The sequence below is a fragment of the Tachyglossus aculeatus genome, chromosome 2 (assembly GCF_015852505.1).
Source record: "Tachyglossus aculeatus isolate mTacAcu1 chromosome 2, mTacAcu1.pri, whole genome shotgun sequence".
Classification (NCBI taxonomy): Eukaryota; Metazoa; Chordata; class Mammalia; order Monotremata; family Tachyglossidae; genus Tachyglossus; species Tachyglossus aculeatus.
Window position 1 is genome coordinate 5,590,771 of NC_052067.1, and position 16,858 is coordinate 5,607,628.

General features: G+C 41.6%; 1 non-coding gene across 1 annotated transcript; it reads left to right on the forward strand.

The window, feature by feature from the left end:
- The first annotated feature begins 12,907 nt into the window (after positions 1-12,907).
- LOC119924822 lies at positions 12,908-13,045 on the forward strand. Its single transcript, XR_005449512.1, has one exon. It is a non-coding gene; the product is annotated as a small nucleolar RNA SNORA7 (small nucleolar RNA).
- Positions 13,046-16,858: the final 3,813 nt, after the last annotated feature.

The window sequence follows — 16,858 nt, forward strand, 5'->3', positions numbered from 1 at the left end:
AGGGAAGCAGCATGGCTCAGTGGCAAGAGCATGGGCTTTGGAGTCAAAGGTCATGGGTTCAAATCCCAGTTCTGCCACATGTCAACTGTGTGACTTCGGGCAAGTCACTTAACTTCTCTGGGCCTCAGTTCCCCCATCTGTAAAATGGGGATTACGACTTTGAGCCCCCTGTGGGACAACCTGATCACCTTGTAACCTCCCCAGCGCTTCGAACAGTGCTTTGCACATAGCGCTTAATAAATGTCATTATTATTATTATTATTCTTATTATTATGACCATGATAGTATTTGTTAAGTGCTTACTATATGCCAGGCACTGTATTAAATGCTATGTTACTGAGAGTCCAATAGAGTAAGTAGACATGATCCCTGCCCTCAAGGAATGCAGTCTAGTGGGTGAGGCAGACATTCATTCATTCATTCATTCATTCAATCATATTTATTGAGCACTCACTGTGTGCAGAGCACTGGACTAAGCGCTTGGGAAGTACAAGTTGGCAACATCCAGAGATGGCCCCTACCCAACAGTGGGCTCACAGTCTAGAAGGTCAATAAAAAAACTGACAGGTAGAGGAGGCAACCAAGCGTATGCTCATTAGGTCTTATAAAAGAGGACCTATGCAGTGCTCTGCACACAGTAAGCGCTCAATAAATACGATTGATTGATTGATTGATTGATGTTTTCTGGGTAAGGACACAAGATCATAGATGACACAGGAAGGAGGGAGTTAGGGAAGGCTTCCTGGAAGCGATGGGATTGTAAACCCATTGTTGGGTAGGGATTGTCTCTGTTGGTGAGTTGCCCACAAATAACCCCGACTGCAAGTTAAATCAATCAATCGTATTTATTGAGCGCTTACTGTGTGCAGAGCACTGTACTGAGCACTTGGGAAGTACAAGTTGGCAACATATAGAGACAGTCCCTACCCACCAGTGGACTCACAGTCTAAAAGGGGGAGACGGAGAACAAAACCAAACATACTAACAAAATAAAATAAATAGAATAGATATGTACAAGTAAAATAAATAAATAAATAGAGTAATAAATACGTACAAACATATATACAAGTTAAACACATGCAATGGCTCTTTTCCGCTCAGGACAGCTGCGTGGAAGTAAAGTAAAGAGGCGAGGACATCAGATGTTTTAGAGAATGTTAAACGTGGAGGATCTAATTCAGACCCACAAACCAGGGAAATCAAGCTGGATGGGCATAATGACTGTGGGAATCGGGAAAGCTGTTTCCCATTTGAAGCACAGATGTTAATTTTTTAAAAAAATTGAATTATAGGTTGAGGTAATTTTTATGCTAATTACAGCTTGTTATAAAACTAGTTAATTAAAATTGAGGCTGGCTATGAAAAATCACCATATGTATAACCGAATGCCAACCTGGAAGTTAGTATAGCAGGAAATCCTTAAGTTTGAGTGTTGGAAATCCAATAAGGAATCCAGTGTGGCTTTGGAAAGCAGCACAGCTTAGTGGAAAGTACTCGGGCCTGAGAGTCAGAGGCCCTGGGTTCTGCCATGTACCTGACTGTTTCACCTTGGGCAAGTCACTTCACTTCTCTGTGCCTCAGTTCCCTCATCTGTAAAATGAGGATTCAATACCTATCCTCCCTCCTTTGTAGACCATGAGCCCCATGTGAGACCTGGTTATCTTGTATCTACCCCAGTGCTTAGTACAGTGCTCGGCACATAGTAAGCACTTAACAAATACCCTCATATATTTGTGTATATATATATATATGTATAATTATTTTTATAATAATGACATTTATTAAGTGCTTACTATGTGCAAAGCACTGTTCTAAGTGCTGGGGAGGTTACAAGGTGATCAGGTTGTCCCACGTGGGGCTCACGGTCTTAATCCCCATTTTACAGATGAGGTCTCTAAGGCACAGAGAAGTGAAGTGACTTGCCCAAAGTCACACAGCTGACAAGTGGCGGAGCTGGAATTTGAACCCATGACCTCCGACTCCAAAGCCCGTGCTCTTTCTACTGAGCCACACTGCTTCTCTTTATATATATATATATATATATATACATTTATTTATATATATATATATATATATATATATAAATGTCTGTTGTAATGAATTCTCCATATTCATTCAATTGTATTTATTGAGTGCACCTTTTCGTGGAGAAATGATAAAGTTAGGAAGAAACTAAGCTGATGAAAGAATTCACACTGAGTTGCATCAAAAGCACAATATGAAATATTTCCCTGGATTGTGTGTCTATATATCATTGTTTATTGCTTTTGGATGAATTTGTGAAAAGAATTCCTTCTGTGAGGTGCGGTTTTGTTTCGGCAAAGATCTCTTTTCCCATGAATACATCTAGTTCAAGGAATTAGAGGGAGAGTTTAATTTTCATTTGCTCTATCTGATGTTTAACCTGAAAACATCACCAGCAGTCACTTCGGGGTTATTCTTTACAAGTTTAGAGGGAGTGGAGTAGGAACTGGGTTCTAATCCCACTCTGCCATATGTCTTCTGTGTGGCTTTGGGCAAGTCACTTCACTTCTCTGTGCATCAGTGACCTCATCTGCAAAATGGAGATTAAGACTGTGAGCCCCATGTGAGACAGAAACTGTGTCCAACCCAATTTGCTTGTGTCCACCCCAGTGCTCAGAACAGTTATCATTACCATTATTATTATTAAGTGCCAAATAATTTCCTATTCATAGTGACTCCAAGGATATACTTTCTCCAGAACATCCTGTCCTCTGCCGTAATCCGCAAACTTTCAAACGGTTCTTCCATTATTTAGACTGTGAGCCCACTGTTGGGTAGGGACTGTCTCTATATGTTGCCAACTTGTACTTCCCAAGCGCTTAGTACAGTGCTCTGCATACAGTAAGCACTCAATAAATACGATTGATTGATTGATTGATTGATTGATATGGTTGTTATGGTCTCTATCCATCTAGCCGCTGTTCTGCCTCTTCCACGTTTTCCTTGGACTTTTTTCCTAGCATTAGTGTCTTGCTCAGTACAGTGTCAGTACTGGCCGGCAGTACAGTGCCAGCCATAAAATAAACACTTAACAAATACCACAAATATCTGGCTAGTTTAAAATTTATGTTATTTTCCCTGTGACTGTCAAAGCCTTTAATTGTGTAAATTCCGATGTCATGCCTTTTGATTTGGGCTGAAAAATGGAACTTCCAGACTGATGTCCTTTCCCTCTTGGTGACCAGAGGGTGTGAAGGCAGAAGGGCACTGGTGGTTGGAGGGAGAGAAGGGGGCGTTCAGGAAGGGTTTCTCCCGATATTTATGGGGTTAGCTCCCTCACGAAGTTCCACATTACAAGATTGAGGGACCTTCGATGTGGTTGCCCTGAGCATGCTCCGGCAGCATAGTAGAGTGGAAAGACCACAGGCCTGGAAGTCAGAAGATCATGGGTTCTTATCCAGGCTCTGCCACCTGCCTGCTGTGTGACCTTGGGCAAGTCACTTCACTTCTCTGGGCTTCAGTTACCTCATCTGGAAAATGAGGAATTGAGATTGTGAGCCCAACATGGGACGAGGACTGTGTCCAACCCCATTTGCTTATATAATAATAATAATGGCATTTGTTAAGCGCTTACTATGTGCAAAGCACTGTTCTAAGTGCTGGAACCCAGGTGCTTAGAACAGTGCCTGGCACATAATAATATTAATGAGGTTGCCATCTGTTAGGCACTTACTATGTGCCAAGCACTGTTCTAAGCGCTGGGGGTGTTACAAGGTAATCAGATCATCCCACGTGGGGCTCACAGTATTAATATACATAATATACATATACTATGCATAGTAAGTGCTTAACAAATACCATTATCATTATTATGATTACACATGCCACCCCAACAGTGTGGCTCAGTGGAATGAGCATGGGCTTTGGAGTCAGAGGTCATGGGTTCAAATCCTGGCTCCACCAGTTGTCAGCTCTGTGACTTTGGCCAAGTCACTTCAATGAATCAATCAATCATATTTATTAAGCGCTTACTGTGTGCAGAGAACTGTACTACTTCACTTCTCCGTGCCTCAGTTCCCTCATCTGTAAAATGGGGATTAAGACTGTGAACAACCTGATCACCTTGTTACCTCCCAGTGCTTAGAACAGTGCTTTGCACATAGTAAGCGCTAAATAAATGCCGTTAAAAAAAAGTGACCTAGAAAAGCTTAGGATCAGCTCAAGTCGGTTGACTGATAATAGTAATAGTGAGGGGTCTTTAAATGCTGAGAGTCAAGCGCTGTCCCAAGCACTGGGATGGATACAGATGGAACCCATTCCCTGTCCCACATGGGACTCCCAGACAAGGGGAGGTTGGGTGGAGAGAGAAGCTACTGAATCCCCATTTTACAGATAAGGAGATTGAGGTCCAGAGAAGTGAAGTGACTCACCCAAGGTCACACAAGTAGACAAGTGAGAAGCAGCGTGGCTCAGTGGAAAGGGCATGGGCTTTGGAGTCAGAACTCATGGGTTCAAATCCCGGCTCCGCCAACTGTCAGCTGTGTGACCTTGGGCAAATCACTTCACTTCTCTGTCCCTCAGTTACTTCATCTGTAACTGTGAGCCCACTGTTGGGTAGGGACTGTCTCTATATGTTGCCAACTTGTACTTCCCAAGCGCTTAGTACAGTGCTCTGCACACAGTAAGCGCTCAATAAATACGATTGATTGATTGATTAAAATGGGGATTAAAACTGTTAGCCCCCCGTGGGACAACCTGATCACCTTGTAACCTCCCCAGCGTTTAGAACAGTGCTTTGCAAATCATAAGTGCTTAACAAATACCATTATTATTATTATTATTATTAAGTGGTGGAGCAGGGATTAGAGCCCAATGGAATGCCCATCTCCTCCAAGAGGCCTTTCCTCTCTTCCCACTCCCCTCTGTGTCTCCCTGACTCGATCTTTTTATTCATTGCCCCTCTCCCAGCCCCACACCACTTATGTCCCTATCCGTCATTTATATTAATGCCTGTCTCCCCCTCTAGCCTGGAAGCTCGTAGTGGGCAGGAAATGTGCCCGTTTATTCTTCATTCATTCACCCATTCAGTTGTATTTATTGAGCCCTTACTCTGTGCAAAGCACTGTACTAATTGCTTGGGAAAGTACAATACAACAAACACAGTCTGTCCACAATGATCTTGCTTAATACAATTGAATGAGTGAATGAATAATCCCAGGTCCTCTGACTCTCAGGCCCCAACTCTTTCCTCTAGATTATGCTGCTTCCCACTAGTTCAGCTAGGACATTTTTCTGTTTTCAAGCCAATTCTATCAATCAGTCATATTTGCTGAACACTTACTGTGTGCAGAGCACTGTACTAAGTGCCTTGGAGATAACAATATAATAGATGTGGTAGCGGGTTTCCTGCCCACAACGAGGTTGCAGTCTAAAGCGGGAGGTGGGCATTAGTAGAAAGAAAGAAATTATGGATGTAGAGGAAAGTACGTATCTATTCTATTTATTTTATTTTGTTAGTATGTTTGGTTTTGTTCTCCGTCTCCCCCTTTTAGACTGTGAGCCCACTGTTGGGTAGGGACTGTCTCTATATGTTGCCAACTTGTACTTCCCAAGCGCTTAGTACAGTGCTCTGCACACAGTAAGCGCTCAATAAATACAATTGATTGATTGATTGATTACTATGGGGCTGAAGGAAGGAGTGAATAAAAGGAGCAGATTAGGGCTATCTCTACTGTTGTCCAACCATCCCAACTAGCCAGTGAATATCTGCAGCAGAGCACTGGACACTCAGTTCTCCCACTGTCTTGTTAACCCACTTACTGCACAGACTTCCACTGTCTGATGCCCGTTTCCTAATAATAATAATGACGGTTTTCGTTAAGCACCTACTATGTACTAAACACTGTTTGTCCTGGCCAAAATACGCAGTGAAAACACGCATTGTGGCTGAACTGAGTGATCTAGGCAAGTCGGAAGGGTCAATAAAAGTGAAAGACACTTTTCCCCTCCTGCTTTTCCCACCACCAAGGAGCCTCCTTCCCTCTGCCTGCTGTACCACCTTGGGTTAGTCATTCCACTTGTCTCTGCTTCACTTTCCTCATCATTAAAATGGGGGTTAAACTCCTATTCTCCCTCCCACTTAGATTATGAGCCCCATGGGGGACAGGGACTGTATCCGACTTGTTCGTCTACTATCTACCCCTAGCGCTTAATACAGTTCTGAGCACATGGTAAGCACTTAATTATTATTATCATCACCGTTATTCTAATGATGCTTCTTTAAAGGAGATATGGAATCTTCCGGTATGCTTATCTCTTAGTATTTCTTTAGGGCTGGGCGTCACTTTGGCTTAATCAATAGAACCAAGGCAAAAATGTCTGCTGTCCTTAGAGCGGACATGAGAGAAGTGTTCATATTAAGTGAATTGTCTGGAGGAAACCTATGGTGAAAACGTTAAAAAAAACCTGTGAGATTGGATTTGCCCATGATGGCCAAGGGGGTGAGAAAATTAGACTCAGGATCAGAAATAAGAATTATCCAAGTGGCTATAGCCAGTTTGTGCTAATTGCTTTTGGCAAACTCTTTTGTTGCCCGGTAGGAGTTACCGGATTCATTCCTCCAGACTTCCGAATGCATCTTCAGAGAAGAGAAGCAGAAGAAGCAGCGTGGCTCAGTGGAAAGAGCCCGGGTTTGGGAGTCAGAGGTCATGGGTTCTAATCCCAACTCTGCCACTTGTCAGCTGTGTGACTTTGGGCAAGCCATTTAACTTCTCTTTGCCTCAGTTATCTCATCTGTAAAAGGGGGATTAAGAATGTGAGCCCCACGTGGGACAACCTGATCACCTTGTATCCCCCCCAGTGCTTAGAACAGTGCTTCGCACATAATAAGTGCTTAACAAATACAGTTATTATTATTATTATTATTTTCCTCCAGACTTCTGAATGCGACAAAAGGAAACCAGAAAACCTTCCTGGGATTAATTTAGAAACTTTTAATTTTTCTGTATTTTACACTATTAGCATGCAACTAGGCTAGGCGGTTGTATAATCTTTTGTTATGAGAAATCTAAGTAATATTTAGTATGGCCACGGTTTGATTATGTTCTGTGGCATAATCTGGTATTAGGAAAACTAATAAAAGTCTAACAAATGCTTACTTAATATACAGAAAAAAACAAGGCATGAACAGAATAGATTTTAAGTCCTATCTACAGGAAGTCAGTGAGCTCCAGGGACATAAACTTCAAGACTGGCAATGAAACAGTGCTATTGCCAAAGAAAAGATACAGCAATAAGCATTCCAATCCAATTAAAGATCAAAGCATACTAAAACCTTCAGTCAAACCCAAACTAGACTCTGTTCTTAAGAAAAAAAAAAAATTAAAAATGAGGTAATATGGAAAGAACCCAGGACTGTGAGTCAGGAGCTTCAGATTCGCAATTCAGCTCTCCCCGTGGCTTGCTGGATGACTTTAGGAAAGCTACTTAGCATCTCTGTGCCTCAACCTCTGTGCTCCAGATTACACCAATATGTCAGAAACTCTCATCCAATCAGATTATGGAGGAACTGCCCTCATAATTTTTTTGAGCTATGAAATTAAATGTTTTTATTTAATTACACATTTTCTCCTCTACTTGCTTGAGTGATTCTCTTAGATATTTTTATGGTATTTGTTAAGCAATTATAATGTAAGAGGCATTGTACTAAGCGCTGGGGTAGGTTTTGAAAATATTTGCTTCGATCTTTATCTTTGGGCTGTATTTGCTTATTCTTGTATCAAGAATACATTAGTCTCATTTTCCTCATCTGTTAAATGGGGATTAAATACCTGTTCTCCCTCCCTCTTAGCTGAGCCCCATGTGGGACAGGGACAGTATCCAATCTGATTTTTCTGTTTCTATCCCAGTACTTGGTATATGTTAAGCACTTTAAAAATACCACATTTATTTTAATTATTGAGCACATACTAGACGATAAGCATTCTAAGGGCTAAGAAATGACCAAGAAATGATTCTTTTCTTGCCCACAAGGAGCTTACTCTCCAACAGAAGAGACCTCCATAAAAATAATTATAGTTGAAATAATCAAAATAAAGAAATGAATGTTCAATTGAATAAACATATTTACCTACACCCTTCAGATGGGAATAAAGAAATATACCGGAGACAGCTGGAGGATGTAGAGGCAATAGTTTGGGACATAATGGCAAATACACTACACTTCTTTTGTCGCCTAGTTTTTCATACAAAAGGCTAAAAACTAAACTTTGTTCAAAGAGGTCACTTGAATCTACTTAATCTGACTTCTCATTTAAGCGTACAGGGTGACATGACTGAAGCAATTAAGAACTGGGATTTTTGAGTGGTTTTTTTTTTTTGCATGGAGAGCTCTGTACTAAGCGATGGGAAAAGTATAATATTGTTAGACCAATTCCCTGCCCACGAGGAGCTTATAGTCCGGACTGAAATATGCACTCTCCTCACCAAGAAGCATGGAATAGTGACAAGAGCATTGGCTTAGGAGTCAGAGGACCTGGGTTCTAACCCCGGCTCTGCCATTTCTCTGCTGTGTGACTTGGGCAAGTCACTTAACTTCTCTGGGCCTCAGTAACCTCATCTGTAAAATGGGGAATAAGATTGAGAGCCCCATGTGGGGCAGGGACTGTGTCCAGTCTGATTACTTTGTATCTCCCCCAGAGTTTAGAACAATGCTCGGCATATAGTAAGCGCTTAACAAATACCACAGTTAATACTATTTTTATTTCTTGCTGGTCTCCCCAGTGAATCGAGAACTCCAGGGAGCCCTGCAAGAATCAGAAGATGGAGATAATAATTATAATAATAATGATGGTATTTGTTAAATGCTTACTATGTGCCAAGCACTGTTGTATGCACTGGATGCAGATGAAAAGTTTAATTCCCATTTTACTAACACTGTCCTGGGCCCTGGGATAGATACCTTGCCATCAGAGCAGACATCTCCATCCCACATGAGGCTCCATATTGCAGATGAGGAAACTGAGGCCCAGAGAAGCAAAGTGACTTTCCCAAGGCTGCACAGCAGGAAAGGGGAGGGGCCAGAATTAGAACCCAGGGCATCCAACTCTCAGGCCTGTGCTTTTTCCACCAGTCCACGCTGCTTCTCAAATAGCTAAGCTGGGGTGGAAGCCATTGCTACTTTTGCCATAACGGCTGTTCCTATCGAACAATCAAAGGTATTCGCTGAGTTCTTCCTGTGTGCAGAGCACTGTACTAAGCGCTTGGGAGACTACAATACAAAATACATCCCTGCCCTCAAGGAGTTTATAATCCTCCAGGGTCACAGAGTAGCCAAAATCATGTGTGCGCTTATGTGAGCTGGTGAATTTGCTTTTGTGAGGAGAAATATTTTTCAGTTCTCATTCAAAAGAAAGCACTTTGGAGGAGATTTCCATTGACATTTCCCTTTTAACTTTAGGGACCATCAAGGGAGGAGATGGTTTAAAGACATGGGGAGCCATTTGTTCTGGAAAATATACAAACATCTGTTTTGAAAGCATTAAATTAGACATCCAGCCTCAGGATATTGCTTACACTGAGTTGATGATAAAATAAATGCATTAAAAGCTGTATTTGGGCAGTTTGTTTTCGATCATTCTGTATGATGGGTAGTGTCTCTGCAATATTCTTGTGTAAATTACTTTTATACTCATAAAATTTTACATTCTCAACCACATTCTTCCAATAGCCAGAAATGATCATTTTGGATTGAAATATTTTTAAATTACTCCAATGATTGATAGTGATGTGGAATTACGTGGGAAGAGACTAAAGGGTTTAAATTCTAGCCCAAATCTTAAATCAGCTTCCTGAAATGATCCTCAGTTCTCTACACAATGAATATTAGCAAATAAAGGCACAGCCGGCATTCTGACTTCCATCCACCCGGCTTTGTCTTCACTTACTTTGAACATCCTTCGGATGATTCCTCTCAGTTGAAATCATGTTTTACCTTTGCCTCGAAATGAACTATAGGTAGAGAATGTACTTTCAATTCAGGTTCAGTTTCCTTCCCCAAGCTCCTACTGAATCTCGCTTCATCACATCTGAATTCCTGTCCACTCTTCCTTTTGTACCTACTGAGGGGTCATTTCTGGACAGGGATGAAAAGCAATTGGGGCTCACAGTCTTAATCCCCCTTATATAGATGAGGGACTTCCCAAACGCTTGTACTTAATAATAATAATAATAATAATAATAATAATAATGGCATTTATTAAGCACCTACTTTGTGCAAAGCACTGTTCTAAGCACTGGGGAGGATAAAAGGTGATCAGGTTGTCCCACGGAGGGCTCACAGTCTTAATCCTCATTTTACAGATGAGGTAACTGAGGCACAGAGAAGTGAAGTGACTTGCCCAAAGTCACACAGCTGACAATTGGCAGATCTGGGGTTTGAACCCATGACTTCTGACTCCAAATCAATCAATCAATCAATCAATCAATCAATCGTATTTATTGAGCGCTTACTGTGTGCAGTGCACTGTACTAAGTGCTTGGGAAGTTCAAGTTGGCAACATATAGAGACAGTCCCTACCCAACAGTGGGCTCACAGTCTAGAAGGGGGAGACAGAGAACAAAACAAAACATATTAACAAAATAAAATAAATTGAATAGATATGTACAAGTAAAATAAATAAATAAAAGTCCAAAGCCCGGGCTCTTTCCACTGAGCCATGCTGCTTCTCACACTATTTCCCAAGTGCTTAGTACAGTGCTCTGCACACAGTAAATGCTCAATAAATACGATTGAATGAATGAAAGAGTAGGAGAAAAGAGTGCTTTTGTGATTCTTAACTGTCCTGTTCCAGATAAGATGCCCACACTCTGACTGGGGCAGGAATAATTAATAATAATAATAATAATAGTATTTGATAAGTGCTTACTATGTGTCAAGTACTGTTCTAAGTGCTGGGGTAGATACAAGCTAATCAGGTTGGACACGATTCCTGTCCCTCATGGGGCTCACAGTCTTAATCCCCAGATGGAGGGAACTGAGGCCCAGAAAAATGAAGTGACTTGTCCTAGGTCACACAGCAGACATGTGGGGGAACTGGGATTAGAACCCGAGTCCTTCTGACTCCTTGTCAGATTAGCTCGTGACCCCAAAGCTTAGTACAGTGCCTGGCACATAGTAAGCAGTTAACAAATACCATTAATAAAAGACAGACCCTTCACCGTTGGCTTTACCAAGCCCTTGGAGTATGAAGACTATGCACTTGTTGCACAAAGTATCTTAAATGAAATAGTCTTTGAGTTCTATGGTATATTTTTGTTCTTAATCATTGCTTAATAATCAGTGGCTCTCCCCCTTGAGACTGTGAACTTGTGGAGGGCAGGGAAAGTGTCTACCAACAATGTTGCACTGTACTCTCCCAAGGGCTTAGTACAGTGCTCTGCACCCAGGAAATGCTCAGTAAATATGACTGGTAATGACAGAGGAAAAATATTGAACTATATATTCAACACACAAGTCCAGTTAAATCAAGAGTGGATTTATGGTGGCAAAGTGAAGACTGGAATCCACTTTCTGGGTGATCCAGGAGACAAATGAGGAAAAGGCAAAATTAACCCACTTTTATCATCAGTGGTATTTACTGAGCATTTACTGTGTGCAGAGCACTGTACTAAATGCTTACTATGGCAGGCTTCACTGTACACATGGACAGGACTGGGCCCAAAACATTCCTGGACTACTCTCTCACTTCCTCACTCTATTCTCGCTCCAGTGATAATAATAATAATAATGGTATTTGTTCATCATCAATCGTATTTATTGAGCGCTTACTATGTGCAGAGCACTGTACTAAGCGCTTATTTGTTAAGCACTTACTATGGGCTAGGCTCTGTACTAAGCACTGGGGTGGATACAAATGAATAGGGTTGGACGTGATCCCTGTCCCACTGGGGCTCACAGTCTCAATCCTCATTTTACAGATGAGATAACTGAGGCACAAAGAAAGAAGTGCCTTGCCCAAGGTCACACAGCAGACATGTGGCAGGGCCAGATTTAGAACCCATGTCTTTCTGACGCCCGGGCTCTCTCCACTATGCCATTCTGCTTTCCTTTCTGCTTCTGCTTCTCCCTTCTGTCTCCAGTTGCCCCTAGCCCCTAAGCACTTTGATACTCAATCCACCTTCAGCCCCACAGAATTTATGTACATAGCCTGCACCCTTTTTTCTTCCTCTTAACTGTAATTTACTTTCGTGTCTGTCTCCCCTGCTAGATGGTAAACTCCTTAATAATGATGGTATTTGTTAAGCGCTTCCTATGTGCCAAGCACTGTTCTAAGTGCTGGGGTAGATACAAGGTTATCAGGTTATCCCACGTGGGGCTCACAGTCTTAATCCCCATTTTACAGATGAGGTAACTGAGGCACGGAGAAGTGAAGTGACTTGCCCAGGGTCATACAGCAGACAAGTGGCTGAGGTGGGATTAGAACCCACGGGCTCCGACTCCCAAGCCTGGGCTCTTGTCCCTAAGCCAGGTCAGGGATAATTTCTACCTACTCTATTGCACTCTACTCTCCCAATTTCTCCACATCCAGTCAATGTTCAGTAAATACCAGTGATTATTATTACTGTTAAGGTATTTGTTAAGTGCCTACTATATGTCAGGCAATGTACCAAGCACTGGGGTGGATACAAGTAAATTGGGTTGGACCCAGTCCCTGTCCCATATGGGGCTCACAGTCTCAATCCCCATTTTACAGATGAGGTAGCTGTGGCCCAGAGAAGTGGAGTGTCGTGCCCCTGGTCACACAGCAGACATGCGGTAGAGCTGGAATTAGAACCCCAGTCCTTCTGATTCCCAGGTCCATGCTCTATCCTCTGGGCCATGATGTAATGATTGTCCGATTGATAGTGTCTAAACTGCTCTTTTTGCTAGGTAGGATTGGTCTCTTTCCTCTCAGGGCCACACCTGGAGAGTTTCCAGTCCTCTACCAGTCTCGGCTACGGGAGGGAGAGTCAAGCAGAGGCCTGTCCACTCCATTCCTAGCTTGGCCAGTGGCTAGTGAGTGGAAGGCAATCTGCTACAAGTCAAAACTCACCCATGCTGGGCGGCAGCAGGACGGGAGAGAGTTGAAGGCGGAGACTCGAGTTGACTGTACGGAAGGCGGCAATGGAAAACCGCTTCCAGATTTTTTCCAAGAAAACTCTCTGGATCCACTACCAGAACAATTGCAGGTGGAGAGCGGGGTGTTCTGGAAGAGATGTGTCCATGGCACCGCTATAGGTCAGACATGACTCCACAGCATAAAACAAGACAAGGATTGGTCTCAGAGCACTTTTTTTGAACGTGTTTCAAGTTGACTTCAGATAATGTAAGTGGAAAATAAGTGTAATGTTATTCATCGGAAATTTGATTAAATGGAGTGTTTCGGTGACAATATTTATGATGAGTAATGATCCATAATATCCAATGGCGTTAGACACACACTGGAAAGAGCTAAAGAAATGTAATAGAATGAGATTGTTTAATGAACTGTCATTATTCCCATCTGTTGGAAAAATACTGAACGTTAGTATCACCCAAATAAGAGGGGCAGTTCTACCCTTTCTTTGGAGCATATGCCTATGTGAACGACTGAATTTTGGGTAAGTTTCAACATCTCCCGAAACGCATTTGCAAAAATCTACTCATTTTCCATTAAAATCCTGGCTTTCAAAGACACTTCTTTAAGCTTATTAGCTCCAAACAAGCTCAGCTCCTGAGTCTTTGATCCATAAACAATGAAAAGGTTTTGCAACCCTGTGATACTCAAATTATTTTAGTTTTGCCATGACTTTAAATTTCAACTAAGCTAGGGATAAATGAACTAGCCAACAAGACAATCTAACAGATTTGCCTCATTGTCGAGATGTGTTTAACTGTACACTCTCGTGGTCATCTCAGAATGACCGTCTGAACTGTAAATAATAGCAACAGTGAGGGAAAAGTGTCTGAATTGTACTTTTCAAGTGCTTAGTACGGTGCTCTGCACACAGTAAGCGCTCAATAAATACAATCGAATGAATGAATGTTTCTGTCCAGTCTACCTTGAAAGCAAGCAAGTTCTTCCAGGCATAAATATCTCCAGCCTTTTTTAATCAATAGTATTTAATGATTGTTTAGTTGCAGAGCATTGAACTAAGCACTTGGGAGAGAACAATCAAATTAGCAGGCACGACTCCTGCCCCCAAAGAGCTTCCAGTTTTATTGCAGTAACAATCAATCAATCAATCAATCACATTTATTGAGCTCTTACTGTGTGCAGAGCACTGTACTAAGCACTTGGGAAGTACAAGTTGGCAACATATAGAGACAGTCCCTACCCAACAGTGGGCTCACAGTGTAGAAGGGGGAGACAGAGAACAAAACCAAACATATTAACAAAATAAAATAAATAGAATATATATGTGCCAGTAAAATAAATAAATAAATAGAGTAATAAATATGTACAGACATATATACATACATACAGGTGCTATGGGGAAAGCCCCCAAAACAGCCTAATAAACTCTTAACCAATTGATTTGTTTTGTTTCTAAGCAGGGATCATGTTTCTCATGGGCTTAGTTCAATTCTCTGCTTGTGGTAGGTAATAATAATAACAACTATAGCAATAATAGTAGTCATATCTGTTAATGCTTACTATGTGGCAAACATTATAATAATCACTGGGTTAGAAACGAGATAATCAGGCCAGACGTAGTCCTTATCCCTCATGGGGCCCACAGTCTAAGTAGGAGGGAGAACAGGGATTGAATCCCCATTTTGAGGGAACTGAGGCACAGAGAAGCAAAGTGCTTCGCCCAAGGTCCCGCAGCAGACAAGGGACAGAGCTGGGATTGAAAGTCAGGCTCTCAATAAGTACTATTGATTGACTAATTGAAAGGGGACAAACGTTGAAGTTGGAGGGCGGTAGGTTCTAAACAAACACAGGAAAACATTTCTTCTCCCAATGGGCAGGAGGTAAGCACATGGAATTCATTCTGAAGGGAAGTTATGTAGCAGAAAATAGCAGTAGTTTTGAGAGGAGATTGGATTAGTTCATGGATGAGAGAAGTCCGTGAAAATTTCCTGGAGAAAGCTAAAACAACTACTTTCCCTCTCTATTACTTTGTGGGACAGGAACTAGATATAATCTGATGTTCTAAGATCGTCCCAGCGCTCAGCCCGTTGTTGGATAGGGACCGTCTCTATATTTTGCTGATTTGTACTTCCCAAGCGCTTAGTACAGTGCTCTGCACACAGTAGCGGTCAATAAATACGATTGAATGAATAAATGAATGAATAAATACGATTGAATGAATGAATGAATGAATACGATTGAATGAATACGTAGTATGTGTGAAATAACGTAATTAAGACAAAGAGGGAATATTAGGGGTATTTGATGACATATTTCTAATTATAAGGATGGGTGTCCTGGAGGCAATAATGATATGGAGCATTTAAATATATTATTTCCATTATCAGAGCCAAAGTACTACTGGTCATTGATTCAATCCATTAGTGGCATGACTCATGATCTAATGACTCATTTTTTGGATCATATATCTCTGACCAGTAGTGCCCACCACGTCAAACACTTAATAATAATAATAATAATAATAACAGTACTTGTTAGGTGCTTACTGTGTGCCAAGCCCTGCCCACAATAAGCTTACAGTCTAGAGGGGGAGACAGACATGACCATAAACAAATAACCTGTAATATATTATTTGTAAAGCTGTGTATAAGAGAAGCAGCATGGCTTAGTGGAAAGAGCCCGGGCTTGGGAGTCAGAGATCATGGGCTCTAATCCCAGCTCTGCCACTTCTCAGCTGTGTGACTTTGGGCAAGTCACTTCACTTCTCTGTGCCTCAGTTACCTCACCTGTAAAATGGGGATTAAGACTGTGAGCACCACGTGGGACATCTGATTACCTTGTCCCCCACCTCCACCCTAGCACTTAGAACAGTATGTTTGTATGTATTTATTACTCTATTTATGTATTTATTTTATTTGTACATATTCTATTTATTTTATTTTGTTAATATGTTTTGTTTTTTTCTCTGTCTCCCCCTTCTAGACTGTGAGCCCACTGTTGGGTAGGGACCATCTCTATATGTTGCCAACTTGTACTTCCCAAGCACTTAGTACAGTGCTCTGTACACAGTAAGTGCTCAATAAATGTGACAATGAATCAATGAACAGTGCTTGGCACATAGTAAGCGCTTAACAAATACCATTATTATTATTCTCCGGGTCTCAGTTACCTCATCTGTAAAATGAGGATTTAGATTGGGAGCCCCATGTGGGACAGGGACTGTGGCCAACCTAATTAGCTTGTATTTATCCCAGCACTTGGAACAGTGCTTTACACATAGTAAGCACTAAGAAAATGCCGTCATTATTATTGTTATTTCATTTGACTACGGTTTCATAGTAAGAGCTCTTTAGCTACCGCTTGCCAGTTCTTCCAGTCCAGGCCACAGTTCATTCATTCATTCATTCATTTGTATTTATTGAGCGCTTACTGTGTGCAGAGCATTGTACTAAGCACTTGGGAAGTACAAATTGGCAACATATAGAGACGGTCCGTACCCAACAACAGGCTCACACATGTAAGACGCCGTCTAAATACCATGTAACTGACCGATGAATTCCAACACCTCCCGAATCTACGCTCGTAAGACATTTTCTTCGTCTCTTCGCCCTTCTGCTGAGGAGAATTTTGATTATCCAGTTACCCTATGGCTACCATTACCATTTCCTTGGATTTAAATTTCATTCATACCCTAAACTGCCCACGATCCCATAACGAACTTTCTTCACTGCTCATATTTCCAGTGACATTCCCCCTACCTCCTCTAATGCTCTACATAG